General features: G+C 44.1%; 1 protein-coding gene across 6 annotated transcripts in view; it reads left to right on the top strand.

Moving 5' to 3' along the window:
- Window positions 1–233: 233 nt before the first annotated feature.
- The window catches only part of HIVEP2 (HIVEP zinc finger 2), a 137,145-nt gene continuing 125,741 nt past the window's right edge, over window positions 234–11,637 (top strand). For 3 of the 6 annotated variants that reach the window (XM_071434236.1, XM_071434231.1, XM_071434228.1), the window contains exon 1: window positions 234–599. The gene's annotated coding sequence lies outside the window, so the exon portion shown is untranslated. Of the gene's footprint in view, window positions 600–2,731; window positions 2,992–9,816; window positions 9,867–11,637 lie in introns of those variants that run through there. The other 3 variants (XM_071434264.1, XM_071434253.1, XM_071434245.1) reach the window with 2 other exon arrangements.

The following is an 11,637-nucleotide window of genomic DNA, read 5'->3' as shown; positions in this document are numbered from 1 at the left end:
TCGCCCTGCGAGGCCCTGCCTCCTCGGTGCGCGCCCTCCCCGGCGCGGAGCTCCCGCGGCTCCCGCCCCGCGCAGCTCCCAGGGCGGGCAGCGCCCAGCACCGCGCCCGGGAGCGCTCCCGCCGCCGCGCGGGGGGACCCGGTGACGTCACGGGCGGCGCGCTCCCCGCGCTCGCTCCGCGCTCGCCGCCCTGTAACTTCTGTTCTGGGAAGTGGTGCCAGGAATAGCCCGGCGGAGCCGCCTGCAGCGCGGAGCGCTCCCTCCCGCCGCGGCCAGGGCGGGCTGCGGCTCCCGGGCCTCCGCCTCTCCCCCGTGCAACACCAGCCCCTCCGCCACTGTCAGGGAGATGGTGATGAGCCTTTCCAAAAAGAGGGAGAGGAATGACCTGCCTTAAGATAAACGCGTGAAGCGGGCGCCCCTTGGCCGCTGGAATATCTCTGTCTGTCTTTATATATAAAGAAGCACCGCGAGCCGCCTCACTCCGGGCGAGCCCTTAGCAAAGGAGCAACACGAGCGCCCGGCGGGATCAGCAGCAGCAGCAACAACAACAACAAGGGCACCGGGAGGGCTTCCCTCCTTCCTCCTCGGTGATTTCCCAGGTGAGCAGCACCGGCTGCTGCGGGCAGCCCCCTCCTCCCTGCCCGCCGCTCATTCCCTGTCACCGGCACCAGCTGACAGCCGCGCCGGGGCGGCGGGGCTCGGGTGCGGGGCGCCGCGGGGCTGGGGTCGGGCCGCGGCAGGCAGGAGCGGGGGGGTCCGTGGCCGGCGCTCCGAGTGCCGCCCGGGGCTACGGGGGTAAATGGAGGGCAAGGCGGCGGGAGGGCGCCGGCGGGGGAAGCCGGCGGGGCTGTAAAACCGCCGGACCGGTAAGTCACCTCTGTGGCGGCGGCTCCGGGCGCTGGCAGGCACCGGCACCGTCCCCGGGGCACCACGGCCGGCGGCCCTTCCCGCTGAGCCGGCGCAGGAGGGGGACACGGCGGGGACAGGCCTTTGTCGGTGACACGCCGTTAGGAAATGTGGGGAATACCCGGCTTGTAAGTGTATGCAGATGAGGAGAAGGCTGCCTTGCGTAATCCCCTCCTGCGGCGGGGAATGGGCATGGTCACCGCCGGGGAGAGGCGCCCGCGGGGGGGCCGACCCGACGGGGCACTCAGCGCGGCCTCCGGCGCCCCGGGAGCGGATGGGGGGGCACCGAGGCAGGGGGGGCGCCCGGGGCCACCCGGCGCGGCGGAGGGCAGGGCGCCCGAGGGAGCGGAGGGAGGGGACGTGCCCCGGCTGCCAGCGCGTCCCCGCGGGGGTGCCGGACGCGGGGGAAAGTGCGTGTGTGTGCGGGGACACCCGGCACCGCGCCGGGGTGCGTGTGCGGGAGTGCGTGTGCGCGCTGCGCCGCGGTGACTGTTCCCTGAAGTGGGTGGGACGTTGGCCCGTTCCGGGAATGTTCCATGACGTGTAAACGCCACAGGAAGGGGGTTAACGAGGGGCTCGGCCGGGGCCGCCGCCGGGTCCCTCCCTTTCTCCCTCCCTCTGTCCCCCCGCCCGCCGGCGGGGCTGCCGCGGGGGCCGGCGGGGGCACGATCCCTTATGTAATGCGGGGTACGTGTGCGGCCGGCGGGGATTATGTAAGCGGCACATCCGCGCCTGTCGCATAGGATACACCACCGTACGCCGGCTCCGCGCCGGGAGGCGGGCAGGGACGGCGAGCTGCCCCGCCGCGTCCCCGCCGTGTCCCCGCCGTCGGGGTCAAGCGGCGGTGGGGGAGGCGGGGGAAAGCCCCGGGTTATCCCGGGTCATGCCCCGCAGCCCGCCCCGACCTTCCTGCCAGGGGCTGGCCCGGCGCACGGCCTTCCCCTCGTGAGAGGGAGCCCGAGGCGGAGGGGACGGAGGGTGGGTCGTGGTGGTGTCCGGGCTCCCGGTGCTGGGTGTCCCCAAGAACTCCGGCCCGCGGGGGGGGAAGCCGGGGGGAGGCCCCGCCGCCCCAGCGCGCCTGGCCCGGGGTCCCGGCCGGCCGCCGGCCAGCACATCTTGTCTCCGTGGGCAGGCGGCCGCGGCTCGCCCCGGGACAACGATAAACCTCCTCAGAGCTTAATTTCCCGGAAAAGGGTTCTGTTTTTCTTATTAGTTGGCACTAATGGTCAAACTTTTTTTTTTTTAGAGTTTTTTTTTTTTATATGATAGTTGCAGAAATGAAACTTCTGCTGAAACACTAAAGAGTTGGGGTTTTTTAGGCAATAGTTCTTAAAAAGCTTTTTAAACTAAAGTAATCGAAATACTAATGAGGTTCAGCAGAAACGTTTAGCTAAATAGTTTCTCTCGTCTCATTTTAAAGTGAAGCCTACTTTAATATTAAATCTCTCTGGGTTTGTACATTATTAAATAATAGAGGGGGCACTAAACGTTTTATGCTGACTGACTCAAGGGTGTCACTTTTTCTTTATTTTTTTTTTTCTAATGAATTTATACTGAGAGCTATTACGAAAGAAGTAAACAAAGTGGTCAGGGTGGCAGAGGAGAAGCATTGCTGGCTAGGTCTGTATTTCTCTGCTTCCCGGAGCTGCGTGTGCGGGCGAGTGTTCGTGCAGCTCCCAGCGCAAGGGGGCTCCGGTCATCATCGTCAGGAGTTCTGGGGACACCGGGTAATTGGAGTAATTAATAGATTAAAGGAACTACTGGTCTAACGAGGTACAAATTCATTGGGCCCAGTTTTAAGTTCTGTTGTTGTTGTGGATTACCACTGACTACCAGAGGAATTTGATCCCCAGGTTATCAGGACGCGGTGTGGAATCCTCAATATTTTTGATAGTGAAGATGATATACAGACATGCTGAAAAAGTGCATCTGTTTTTCGAAGATAGGAGAGTCTCTGCCTGTTGGATTTGCAACACATGGACATATTTAGATAGATGCAGTATATCCTGGGGTTTATATTTATTTACACTTAGATGTTAAATCTTTACTGATCCTTCCACTCAGGAGATATTTCTGAAACTTCAGGTATGGATTAGCTGAAACTTTCTTCAATATTTTTTTTTGCTTGGTCTCATTTCTCAAAAAGTCAAGTGTTGTAGAATAGGCTGAGAGGGTTTTTTCACGTGAGTTTTAAGAAGTACTACTGTCATCTGCAAATGTGTTGAAGATTGCTGTGGTTTTCAGCTATGCAAAGGCGGCAGTAATACGGTACAAAATCAGTGTGCCATTACTTTTGTTGATCGAACAATCCGCATTTTTAATGTTTTGTATCTGTTGTGTTGATGTTTTTTTCCAATGGCTGTTGGGCATAGCAGTTTTCTACGTCCTGACTGAGGTGACTTCTTAAAACCTCACTGATATGGATTAGGATAGAATCAAGCAGCACTTGTCCCAAAGCACAAATGTAGAGGACTTTTAACTGTGTATCTAAGTCCAATTGTGTGGCAACAGTGCAGAATGCTTCTTTATAAAGGCAGATTATTAGATTCTCAAGTGACTAGATTGCCTCATATGTGAGATCTGTTTACAAACCTTCTTGTTACTATGAAGACAAAACAGAGAGCCATATGCATTCATGTGGTCCTTGCTGAATAATGGTACATGTGTCTACTTGAGTGTTTGGCAGTATATCATGTTTAGTTTATGTGGTGGCACCCTACAAGGCTATTCTTTTTTGACTTTTAACTATTTCTAATACCATTGGCTGTACTTAGTTGTGCGAGCAAATTTATGACCCTGATCTGCATGTTTGTAGCTAAGCAGGACATTTATTGTTGAGCATTTTGCCAAACTTCTTTGCTTATTCATTTATTTAGGTGCTTAAAAAAAAAAGAATAAAGGTGAATTGGATTTAAACAGAAGTGAAAGTAATGAGTACCATTTTGTATGTCCCTCTGCTCATCATTTTTGGTCAACAGCAAGGGGTAGTTACTGTTACTGCTTTTGTAGTTTAACCATATTGGGTAAGGTAGTGCGAATATAGGAGCTGTGTGCTTGGCTGAAGTGGTTTACTTAGTGAAACACTGCAATACTTACCCATCAAAGAGAAAAATGCTTGCTATTTAAGAGTGTTCCTGTGTACAAGTCATAGTAATGTATAAGTCACAGTAATATCACTTGGGTTATGAAATATGGCTTGCCATCCTTCAAATTTGAGTGTGGTGGGGTTTATAATAAGCTGTGGTTGGTAATATTGATAGTTATCTGTACAGCTCAGCAAGTACTACCTGCTTATAGTTGATTCTGCCTAAGGATTGCAGGTAAATTGCCAGAGCTGAGTACTGGCTTCCTCTGCCCCATCATGAATCAGGCCCATGAAAAGTTGGTTCTTCATGTCAATGTTCTTCACACAGGGTAAAGAGAAAATGTTTTATCCGTTTTACCTCAGACTGTCAGTATGTGGCTTTAAATTATTGGTCCTCCAAGCAGGAGGAATGCATAATTATTATTATTCTTACGGGTTAAAGGCTTCAGGAAGAGTTAATTGTTAATACTTTTGGGAGTTGAACAGCAGTGTTGAGTGCAGAGGCTGCATACCTTTGTTATTTGAAAAAGGTCCGATAAGTTACAAGGAAACTGCTTTAAAAATTCTCTTATTTTAAAGAGGCAGGTTAATTTTCTCAAGATTTCTTAAACAGCATCTCTGAAGTAGCAAGCTACAGATTAAATATTTTTTTAGTTATTTGGCTTTCTTCTGTAGTTTAACCATTTGTTTGTTGAAGATTTTTTTGTTTGGTTGGGTGTTTTGGTTTTTTGTTTTTTCTTTTCTTTTTTTCCCCCTTCAATAAAATATCTAGCAGTTGCTGAAAAAGTGAAGAAACAGCAAGGGGAAGTGTAAGCTAGATGGAAAATACAGAATGGTATTTTTCACACATTCAGTCAGTAATTTGGGATGCTACATTTAAATAAAGCAGCACAGAATTATGATAGAACAATGAAAGTTTCAAGCTGGTTGTACCATTCTGATGCGAAATAGCAACTTTGCACAGCCTTTTTTCTCTTCTGGGTGCTTAAAAATTTTCGTAAGACTTTGCAACGATTCCCCTATTTCAGCAGGAAATATTAAAAAGCAGTTCATTGCAGCCATAATTTTAATTCTCAAGTGAAATTAGGACTTGTGAAAATGCTGGTCTGACAGCCTGAGAGAAAAAATCCACTGTAAATAGAAATATTAGAAGTTTTTCCATGACAACCAAGTAGCAAGCCCCTGTTTAGACTTCAAGAAATCATTAGTGAAATTAAAGACTATATTAATGTCTGGAAACATCTGGGTGTTTTAAATATTTTTTCTTTTTACTAAAATAGCAAGTGGGAGGTACCATGGACATCTTATTTCACCATTCTGCTTTGTTCATAGATTAAACAATTGGCTTTACCCTCCTTACTCATTCGTAGTAGGTTGTCCCCAGTAAGCTTTGTCCCTGAGAACTCTCTTTCCCAAAGCTATGAGCCTGAAAAGGTGCGGGAGGATATAGGTAGGGGGAACAATCTTATACAGTGTTTCAAAAGCCCCAGTGTAGAATAAGACATTAAAGTACCATATGCAATTTAGTCAGGAATCACTTGCCTTTTTCTATTGTCTTGTGATTAAATTCTTGCCATCGTTGATATGGTCTAAACATAAAAGCTTCTTCTTGCTCTGAGGAGGTATTGGGAATTTTGGGTGCTTGTTTTCATTTGTCTTTCAGGCACATTGTGTGCATCTGCAAAATGGTCACTCTGTTCTCTGTATGCCAGGGTAACTGCAGTGGGGTGTGGACCACTCTGGTTTTGGTTACAGTATTGCTTATGTTTCCCTATTTCCTTGTTCTGCTCTGGATGTGTCTCTTTTACTGTTTTTTGAACCTGGATATTGCCTTTTACTTGAATAAGAAAAAACCTGTGCCTGCATTTTCCCCCTTCACTTTCTCTGGATGGGAGTCTCAGGGCAAGCCTACCCAAAAGCGTACCACTTGGGTGCTTTTCTGAAAGTAATGCAGTGTATAAACATGGATTTAATTATCTGATGTAAATTCCCCTGGTACATGGTGATACTGATATGACCAGTTTGTATAGTGATAATATCCCCTTTTTCTGAGTTTGTTTATGCACATTCTATCGCTGTCAGTGTAAACTTGGTCTCAGCAGAAAAGTTCCTTCTAAGTATGGCATGGTAACCACAAGTCATGTAATAATGTAGTAGGTAATGAGTTTATGGCCACTTGATAGACACATGGGTTTGTTTTGTTGCACCTCAATTTGTGTTTTACATAAAATTATTTTCTTGTTTTTCTGTTTTGTTTTTTTTTTTTTCCTGTTAGTTGATAGTTCTGCCCTAATACCCTTACCGAGCTTGAAAAATGCAATTCATGTACAAGAAATTTGATCCTGCACACCCAAAAAAAGAATAGTAAAGAATACATCTGTTCTTAAATGTGGAAGTTCACTTAATTGCAACTAAAGTAACTCCTAATGAACTGCTGCAGCTCTGGCTAAAATCTTGGATTTATGTAAGTTGCAAAAAAGGTGGGGAAAAGAATGTACAGTATTTTTTGAAAGGCTTAGCTTAATTGCTGCTGTGTCATACAGGAGAAACTCAAGGTTTGACTGCTACAGAGAGTTTCTCTTTCAGGTAGTAGTTTGTTGGAAATTTCATACAAAGAAAAGCAGTTAGGTAATTTGCATGTATAGTTCAGTTTAATAGAACAGTAAAAACTAGAGGAGGGAACGGGAATTGAAATTACAGTGTCAGGTGACATTTTAAAAGTAATGCAATAGAGTAGAGTTTGACCCTCTTCATAAGAAAATACTCAAAAAAAAATGAAGCAGAAAAGTTCCAAGTTGTTTTCTGTAATTTATGAAGTTTAGACTTTTGTGGGTACAGAGAGTAGTATTGCTAAAGAAATGTAAAAAGCTGAAAGAAAGTTCTAACTGCACAGTGTAAGTTATAAAACATCAGAGAATGTTGTCGAAATAATATTATTTATTGAGCAGGTTTTCCATAGACCAACATCTGTGCTTAGGCAGAAAGGAGCTCTAAGTTTAAAAAAAATCTAATGGCATAGGATCAGGGTTATCAAAATTAGTCTTATTAGACAGTGGGGTTTTGTTACATGTTGGTGTGGTTTTTTTTGTTGTTTTTGTTTATTTTAGTAAGATAAAAGTCCCAGTTCTCTGTATTTATGTATTTGTGTTTGTGGCTTCCATTAAAACAAAACATGTGTAGTGCATCAAGAAAGAATAGTATGAAATAATAACTGAGGTTACCCTTCCTTGACAACAAGATGTGACACTATTTAGTTAGAGCAAAAACTATTCAGTTTAGACCAAAGTCAGTATTCAACAGAGACCTAAGTTACTGGCATCTATTACCAGCCTCACAGGTCAGTGTAGTTCATTTTGTGTGTAGTGTGCTTACAAAAGTTCTAGAAGTATGTGGAGTTTTATGTTGTTTGTCTCTCAAAGACAGCTAAAATAAATAGTTCAGTTAGCTGAAAAATAATGTCCTTATTTGCTCTTAACTGTTGTCAATTTTTCTGAGGACTGGATGTGATTTCCCTTCTTTCTGCACAAGCCTTAGCAATGAAAGAGACGCCCTAGAGCATCGTGCAGGCCCATGGTTCACTGACACCTCTGCATGCTGACAGTGTTCATCTGAGTCCTGTGTGACACCTGTGAAACACTGATTCATCTTGAGAGTTGAATTTCTAAAACTGCTGTGTTAATGTTTTAGAAAAGAAAATCAAATACACTTCATGGTCTTCTGTAACAATAGAAATGGACAATTTTTGACTTTTTTCCATTTAAAATCAGTTATGTTTATGAATGCAATTTCTGAAACTGTTTATGAAAAGCCTTTTAAGTGCATTTGTCTGAAGTAAAATAGTTCTTTAGTGAAAAAGGCACTTATCTTTGGCAGGACATTCATAGACTCCTACAGCCAAATACCCTGTCCTGTAGAAGTCAAAAAAGTTTCTACAGTTTGGTAGAAACTGTAGGATTAAATATCAAATATGAGACTATAAAGTTGGACATCTTCCTGCTGTCTTGATATGATAATCTGTTTTGATCACCAGGTGAGGCTGTAATACTAGGCTCTTTGAGTAAGAGATTTTGCTTTAAAATCTCTTCAAAGCTATGTGAATTTAATTTCTTCCAACATTCTTAGTAAATTCGTGTCAAACAAAACTTGCAGTCTGTTCCATTATTTTATGCTTGGTCCTGCAATAGTAGCAAAATCCCTTTAAAAGTTAGTGAATATTTTCACAGAGCTGCTTGGCTAGAATATTTGATTTCTTAAGGTTTAAATAATGGATAAGCTACATGTATTTAATTTGTGAGGTACAGTTGAATTTTGATACAGGCTTAGCAAGATGTTACTGATACATCTGAAGAAATTTGTGGTAAGTGTAAGGGTAGGAGTAGTTTATATAATGCGCTTGGGATGAAATGATGTTAGTGAAATACAAACTGACAGAAAGGTATTTGTTTTAGAGTGATACCAAACGCAGTGTTGCTACGTCTGCAGTTGGTTTTTATGGTGGAAAATGTTGGGATCAAGAGGACACTGAAGTTGGTCCAGTCATGTTTGATATGTAATATATTTTTAATCTCTGATTTACCTGATTACGAATTAAGTGCACAAATTGTACTCATCTTTGACCTAATTTATTGTAGTGAGTAATGTTAATTATTGGTGAAGAACTTTATAGTCAGCCACGCATTAGTAAAACTACTGCATGATTTGGAGTAATTAGTAGGGCAACTTTGAGTCAGCTATTTTTTTTCTAAACAAGTAAGGTGGTAAATTGGAGCTGATATATAGTAGTATGACAGCACCTTTATCTGGTCTGACAGGACTTTGGTCAGTGAATTGTGGGGAGGCAAAAGGATGACATACAATACGTTCATTTGCTCTGCTTTGTTTTTTAGCTCAGCTCATATAGTTGTTCAGTGATTCTATTAAATTAGTGATCTCTTCATGGGAAAAATTCAACCACTCTTGTTTATTACCTATGACAGGCTTGAAGGAGAGGTGAGAAAGTAATACAGAAGAGAGTAGAAACATACCAGGTCTTCCAAATTTTTGTTTTGGAGCAAGGACAGGATGTGTTTACATGTCACCTTGGAAATGCTTGTTTTGCTTCTGGGTTGTACAGATTTCCTCATGTGAGGCTGATAGACCCGAATGCTCCATGATGGGAGGCTGCACTGGACACATTCACTTGTGAAAGATGAGTGTACAGGAAGAACCTTTGCTTTAGTTTTGGTGTATGTCCTCTGTGTGATGCTTTATAATGGTGTGTCTGGAGTCTTGGCTAATTCTTCTGTAGGAACAGTGAAGTAGCTTGCAGCAGATGTACCCTGACTTCCCTTCCCCTGCTCCCCAGATCACCCTGTGCATGGCAGGAAAGAGAAAGACACATGGGACGATGGAGTTCCTTTATGCACACATCTTCAAAACTTCAGTGTAGCTCATTTTCCACAAATTGAGTGAATATGAGAGCAACCTTTTAATTTTCTTTCTCTTTCTCACTCCCAACCTTATTAATTAAGGAAGAAAACAGGGATGTTAAATACACAGTTTTGGATGCATGCTGGTTGAGGATGAGGCTTTGAGGGGAAGATAATAAGATGGGGATGGGAGGTTTGAATGTGATTGACAGTGGATTATAATTGCCTACTGGAAGTTATTTTTATCAGATCAAGTGTCCCTCTAACCTACAGAATTTTAGTAAAACAGTCTTTAGAATCCCTGTCCCTTCTCAAGTCATACAAGCATGCATTACTGAGTAACTAAGATCCTATGCAAGGCCCATTCAGGGATACAGTGGTAACATCCTCTAACTTCCAACTTTGACATCTCCACAGGTAGCTTGCGCACAGAATATGATGCTTCTTACCTTGCTCAGTGCTTGAAGGTATTTATTTTTACATTTGCTTATGCATGGTTTTGATTTAATTTCTTTGCAGTATCATTTAATCTCCATAGTTCAGCCCACTTAACTAGCAAGCAGGGGAGTAAATGAAACTAATTTTGATTTTCTTTTTCTCAGTCAAGTGGGTTGTCTGGTGAGCCAAAAGTGTAATAAATACATTTGATGGCTGTTTACAGATTCACATGCTAGAAAACAGCCGTGTTTCAGTTTCCTTGCCTAATTCGGTGTCACATGTAGGTGATGGGATTATACTTGTCTTTTTATCTCAACCAAAAATGCATTTTTTTGGTTCCTGCTTTGATGCTTTCCCATAGAAATGAACATATTACAGCAGAAAATGTAGAGGGTTTGCCACATTGTGTGAAGAAATATTTAAGAATGCATGTCTAATTGTATACATCTAGACTCATGTACATATATGTGATCATAGCTTTTACCTCTAGTCATGTCCTGTCTCCTTCATAGAGCAATATACCTGGAATAATTTCATGAGAGTTCATGGTTGGAGGTCTGGCTTGTTTGTCACTGGGAGGAAGATTTGTCCTGGATTCCATGTAGGTTCAACTTCTGCTGCTGGTTAACTATCAAAGGAAATATTTTAAATAAATAAATTTATTTGAATTATTTATGTATGACTGTTAGCATTTATTTCACAAGTGTCTATGCAGATGCATTTCTAAAATGTTATCCACTGCTTCTGGTGCTCTGCTGCCAGGAGGGTGCAGCAGGATTAGTAAGTGAGCATGGCCCCATTTAGCTGCCTTTGACTGACTCAGCCAAGGTCTTGTTGGACCCCATAAGGATGTTTGCCTTTAAGCTGAAGCACTTTGAATTCCTTTTACATCCTCATATTTCTGAAGGATGTAGTCACATCACTCTGGCTGCTCAGAAGGTGGAAGGGTCATTCCCCAGGCCCTGTCATGGGTGGTGCCTGACACTTTTAGTGTCACCTTGAGCAGGGTGCTCTCTGAGCCTTGCTGCTCTGCTGGGACACGCACCTCCACACTGCGGCTGAGCTGGTGCTGCCAGCTTTCTTGGTTCTAGGAAAGTGACCAGAAAGTCAATCCATGAGCAGACTAACCACGCAAATAGGCGGTGGAAATCAAAGCTATTCTAAAAAGCATCGTGCCAACACGGATCTTGTTGCTGGAGCTTCGCTTTCTCTGGAGCCAACACAAAACTGTCTTGCCCTCATCTCACAGTTTTCTAATCAGTGCCCCATATCTGAGAAGATGACACCAAACTGTGCCTGGCACAGCTTGTGAGCTTGTGAAACCATGTGAATTGCCTTGTCTCTTGTGAATATAATGAAAAGTCTGTCATTTGGGATTGTGTCCTGACTAATAAAAGTGCAGAATGGGAAGTTATTGATTTTGACTTTTTTTTTTCATGAGGCCAGGATTTTGTCATCAGCTGTAGGTAGGACTTGTACTGCTGAAATAGTGCTTCTCGTGACTGTCCAGCCTATAAATGGAAACCTTCAGCATGCAAGGTTTGCGTTTCATTGAATATAGTAACACTAGGTGAGACTGTTGGAAAAACTGTCTACATGGAATCAGCCTCTGGATACTTCAGGCAGAGAAGACCTACAAGGAAAGGCACTCTCAACAGAAATGATCTTTACATTGCCAGATGGTATAAGGTATTTTAGAAAAAAAATTATACATTATGTACCCCAAGGTGCTTTCATGTGATTTGAATGTAAAGTACATGAACTTGGAGGTGAAAGTGTTGCAACTGACTGGCTTAGAGC

Source organism: Agelaius tricolor, unplaced genomic scaffold (assembly GCF_023055355.1).
Source record: "Agelaius tricolor isolate 1412-34295 unplaced genomic scaffold, bAgeTri1.0.p SCAF_1, whole genome shotgun sequence".
In the NCBI taxonomy this organism is placed as follows: domain Eukaryota; kingdom Metazoa; phylum Chordata; class Aves; order Passeriformes; family Icteridae; genus Agelaius; species Agelaius tricolor.
This window is presented reverse-complemented; position numbering and strand designations above follow the sequence as displayed.